Here is a 6,000-nt window from a genome sequence, read left to right as displayed (position 1 = left end):
CATCTCAATATTCAACCTCTAGAGAGATCCCCTAGTCCTGAATTTTAGAAATAGGCCTCTAAGTTGATTGTTTGTTGTGTTATTGTCTCTATGTTTTACTTATCTCTTTTATGTTGCTCTTTATCCAATTAATGTAATCCTTCTCTTATGAATAAAATGATCTCTTATGTTTCTTTTATGCATACATTGTATAATTGAGGGGGAGACCATGTTAAGAGGGAGATCTTTACATTAATCTTTTTTCTTATGATCAAAAAGGGGGAGAAATATGAATTGATACAGGTATTTCTAACTTTGTTGTTGTCTGTTAGCTTGTATGTTTTGCAGGTAAGCCAAAGTTGCTTTTAAAAATTGATTTTTCTATCATCATCAAAAAGAGGGAGATTGTTACCAATAAGGAGTATTGGTAAATCTTGAAGATAATTGTTTTGATGATGCTGCAAGAAGCTTTATTTGAAGAAGATATTAAAATTATTTAAAAGAAATTTGTAGAAATTAAATGTAGTAGGAAAGTCTTATAAACTTTGTAAAACTTGCATTTTTAATTGCAATAATCGATTATGGAGAACCAATAATCGATTATCATAAGTCTTTCAGGTATAATCGATTATCACTTTTTGAAAAACCTGTAACGGACTTGAATAATCGATTATCACTTACAATAATCGATTATTCGTGGTAGTTGGGACTTCTGTGAATTTCTGAGATAACGTTTTTGAATAGAGGCTTAGCAGAATACTTTTTGTCAGAGGAAGTTCTCAGAAGCTAGAATTCAAAGTTCCCTTGCTTGGTCTCATGAACAGGAGAGGCTCGCGTTTCGTGTGTCGATAGTCGGAGCAAGCTCTCTTCGAGTTAGCAAGGTGCTCTGTCTGGTCTCGTGAATAGGAGAAGCTCGAGTATCGTGTGTCGATTGTCGGAGTGGTTCTCTTCGAGTTGGCAGAGTGTTCTTCTTCCGATTCGTTCGTCGAAGGAAGATTTATTTATCTGTTTTATTCACTATTTGTCGTAATCTGTGAAACATCTTTTTACTGGAACTGTTAATCACTTTTTATAGTGATTAACGACTGGACGTAGTTTCTGTTAAATCGAACCAGTATAAAAATACTTGTGTGATTTTTCTATTCCCTACACTCCTTACGCTTTTAAGCATATCAATTGTTCGATAAATTTTCTGAAAGAACATTAATTTTCTAAAACGGAACATTTTAACTTAAATAGTGACCGAACACGCTTTCTGCTACTTTAAGTTTTATTCCGCTGCGTTATACTCTATCTCAGAACGATATCGATTGTTCTCAACATATACTATTTGTCGCATTCTGCTTTCTCGTGTCACTAACCTTACACATGCCACTAAAGAAGATTTGATTTTGATGTAGGCATTCTTAACTGGAAGGGAGATTAATTGGGCTCATCTCATCAGATATCGCATGAAAAGGGCCTTACAAGATAATGCACCTCTACCATCCCTACCTTATTACTAGGTTTTTTTATCAATTTAAAATTGCTCTTGATGATTGTTAAGCCCCTGTGTAAGGATTGTAACAAATGTGCTTTTATTGATTTGGCAAGAGTAACCAACGTACAATATATAGAATATATAGAATATACAGAATACCTAGATTTTATAATTAAGGAAAGAATATATCAAATATTCCAAACAAAATCAATTATGTAGAAACTAAATAAGGTAAACTATAATATTCAAGACAAAATCAATTATGCAGAAACTAAATAAGGTAAACTATAATCAAATATATTATTTCCTATCATCCCCCCTCAAGCAAAGCGTGGGATTTGGTCCAACGTGAAGCTTGGCACTGAAGAACTGGAACAATGGTCGAGACAGACTTTTAGTGAGTATGTCTGCTAGTTGGAGATCAGAAGGAATGAATTGAGTGATGAGTTTGTTAGATAGAACAAGCTCTCGAACAAAGTGATAATCAATATCAATATGTTTAGCTCGTTTGTGAGCCACCGGATTTTGGGAGAGGAATATGGCACTCTTGTTGTCACAAAGAAGAGTTGGCACTTGATAGGAAATATGCAGATCATGTAGAAGATGAGTAATCCATATTAGTTCAGCTACTACATTAGCCATGGCTCTATATTCTGATTCACAACTTGATCGAGCTACGGTTGATAGAATAACCATAGGTTGATCGCCTAGTCTCAATACATCGAACCCAATTTGCATCTGAATATCCAAGAACATTAAGGGAAGCTCCACGGGTGAAGGATAGACCATAGGACATGGTGCCCTTGACATATCGAAGGATGCGTTTAACTGCTTGAAAGTGATCATTTGTGGGAGCTTGAAGAAACTGAGTAACCAAATTGACCGCGTAGGACAAGTTAGAACGAGTTATAGTGAGATACTGGAGTGCACCAACGAGAGAGCGATATTGAGTGGGATCAGAGAATGGATCTCCTATGGTCGTCAGTTGAATAGCAGGTTGGAGCGGTGTGGATGTCTGTTTTGCATCCAACATTTGTGCCCTAGATAAAATGTCTTGAGTGTATTTGGTCTGGCTAAGAAAGACACCATTGGTAGTGTAGTGGACCTCGAGACCAAGAAAGTAATTTAGATGACTTAAATCCTTGATAGCAAACTCAGTTTTGAACCTTGCCAAAAGTTTTTGAATTAAAGAATTATTATTCCCTGTCAAAATTATGTCATCAACATAAACAAGTATATATAGAGTGGCAGCATTGTTGTGGTAAACAAATAAAGATGGATCTACTTTGCTTCTGAGGAACCCAGGACTTAGCAAAAACGAGCTGAATCGTTGAAACCATGTAAGAGGGGCCTCTTTGAGGCCATAAAGAGCTTTTCGAAGTCGACAAACATGATTTGGGTATCGAGGATCAACGAATCCAGGAGGTTGTTTCATATAGACAGGATGTGTCAGGTGCCCATTCAAGAATGCATTGTTGACATCCAATTGATGAAGAGGCCAATTATTCATTACTACTAGAGTGAGAATGACACGAGTAGTGGCAGCTTTAACAACAGGACTGAAGGTGTGATCATAGTCAAGACCAGATGTTTGAGTGAAGCCTTGTGCAACCAACCGTGCTTTTAATTTGTCAATTGATCCATCTGAAATATATTTGGTGCGAAACACCCATTTGGACCCTACAATGTTGGTGTTGGATGGGTGTGGGACAAGATCCCAAGTATTGTTGGAGTTTAGGGCTAAAAGCTCTTTATGCATAGCATCCAACCAACCAGGATGTTTGGCAGCGGATTTGAACCCTTTGGGTATAGAAGTGGTGAGCAGAGCATAAAGAAGAGAAGATGGTTGGTAGGTGGTAATGTCAGCAAAATGACGAGGCTTGAAAATACCTAATTTGGCGCGTGTGACCATAGGATGAGTAGACTAGACACTACGGTGTATTTGTGGTTGAGTATCAGGCATGCAAACAACAGTTGAAGGAGTATCTTTAGCAGGACATAGACCACAAGGTATGGTTGGTGAGTTAAACAATGCACGCTAAGAGTACGGAGAAGAAAACTCAAACTATTGATAATAAAAGTATATGAATAAAATAAGAATTTCGATACAAGAGAGTTTCAAAAGGATTACATCGTTCCCCAACAACAAAGGGTTTAGTTCACCATTGTCATGGTGAATCTAGATGAAAAGAATGGAAAGTATGAAAGAGATAACCCTAGAATTGAAAAATTGGAGCTTTTGCATCCAAAATCCGCCTCCAAGGTGGGTAGAAGGTGTTTCTGCGTCTTTCTCTACCAAAAGATAACCCTAAGGTTTGCACAGATCTATTTATAATCTGAGAAAAATTACAAAAAATAGGCCCAGGCCCAATTACAGCGCTCAGCGTTGGCTCCATTGCTCAACGCTAGTTCCACTACTCAGCGGTAGGCGCGACACTCAAGTGGAACGCTCGGCGTTCACGCCCAGGCGTCTGGCAGTGCTTTTTCTGAGAAGGCCAACGCTCAACGCTGGATCTGGCGCTCAACGGTAGGCGCGACTTTGGATTTTCCCCTCAGTATTGGCGCTTAAGCGTCTGGCAGTGTCTTTTTCCCCAAAGTTGGCGCTCAGCGCTGAAACTGGCGTTGAGAGGTGGCTGTGATTCTTCTTTTCTTCTATTTTCCACCTTCTTCTGCATCCAACACTTCTCTTCCTTCACTTCCTTCATCAAACCCTGATAATTCCTGTCAAAACAAGGCAAAACCAAGCATAATATCTCTAAAACCACATTTGACTCTCTTGTAACCTAACTAAAGCAATTTGCACGATTTGAAGCTAATTTCTAAGTCACAAAGGTGTGTTTTGTATCAAAATTAAGTATGAAAATAACGATTTTTAGACCGTTATCAATGATGAACCTTTTGTAAAGGTTAAAAGATCTTTCAAAATTGGTGTTGAAGCTTTGACATCCTTTGGTTTTGCTAAAAACATTGGTGGTCAATGGGTTCACAAACGTGACGACAAACAACCCATTCCTAATGAGTGGACACCGTCCTCCACCACCTCAAGATGATTCCTCTGTTCTTTTCCTAAATCTTGATACTCATGTTGCTCAACTTGAGCAAGATTTGGTCAGCTCCGTCATCACTATCTTAAATTTTTATTTTGTATATGTTTATTTTGACTATGTTGACTATTATCCCTCTATGATGTTACTTTTACATTTATATATGTCATCTTTTCTATTTGATGTTATATTGCTTACTCTAATGTTTTTTTATGTTCACAAAGGGTTTTAACCAATTTTGATTATTTGTTACTTTCAACTATAAGTAAATCAATCAACCAATGTTCTTAAAATCAATTATTCTCCAATAATATATAAACATTTAATATTTAAATATACACCTAAATAACTTAATTATCACCAATTATGCATAAAATAATTTATTAACTGCTCACAACTTATGTGTAATCAATTATCAGAATGCGTTGCAACTGACTTACCCATCTAGTAATTGATTATTTACTCATTTTAATTGTAATTGATTATCAAAGTCACCAAAAAAAAATCATGGAAGTTAAAGTCGCTTAGCCCCTGATGACATTAAGTAGAAGTCATGCTCCCACTAGGGGTGGGCAAATGGAACTGAACTGCACTCACTACTAAAAATTGTACTGAAATAAAAACTAATTTGTTTAAACTGAACTGAACTATAAAATAGTTCAGACAAATTGAACTGAACTGTTTTTTGTTTTATCAAACTAAACTGAACTGAACTATACTAAATTGTACTAAACTACAGTATAAACTGAACTGAACTATTAACTGAATTGTAAACTACACTAATTTTAACTGAACTACTAATTTTAAACTAAATTGTACTAATTTTAAAACTGCACTAGTTCTAAAGTATGATTTTAACACTATCTACTAACAGTAACTTCATATTAGAATCTAAAATTGAACCATTTTGATTGCAAGTTTTGTAAAACAATTTCTTTTTTTATTTGAAATAAAAAATTTGATAAAGTGGATATTTCCAAAACTTTAGTAGTGCAGTACAACAAATGGAACTGTAATAAAAACTATAGTTAACTATAGTTAACCGAACCGAAAAAACAATAGTAGTTAACTATAGTTAAATTTGAAGAAAAGTAGTAAAAACACAGTACAGTTAACTATAATTAACTTAACCAAAAATTTCTTCAGTTCAGTTTTTAAAAACTGAACCATAAAACAATATATTTAAGTTATAGTACAAATGAATAAGTTTTTTTAGTATAATATAGTACAATTAACTATAGTACAGTATAGATAAGTTATTTTTGCCCAACCCTAACTCCCACCACATAATTTTTAATTCAATTGAATGTCGTGCAAGTCTTCCACGACTTTTCAATGAAAGTCATCTTGCTCCTACACAACTTCTATAAACCTAGAAGTTTGAATTTCCGACTTACAAAAGTCATATTAGAAGTATACAATGTCTGAAATAATTTTTAAATTTGTCTATTTTGGTAAGTTACATTTGAAATCTGCCTATTCTAGTGGGAAAAAAAA

The sequence above is a fragment of the Vigna radiata genome, chromosome 9 (assembly GCF_000741045.1).
Source record: "Vigna radiata var. radiata cultivar VC1973A chromosome 9, Vradiata_ver6, whole genome shotgun sequence".
Lineage (NCBI taxonomy): Eukaryota > Viridiplantae > Streptophyta > Magnoliopsida > Fabales > Fabaceae > Vigna > Vigna radiata.
This window is presented reverse-complemented; position numbering follows the sequence as displayed.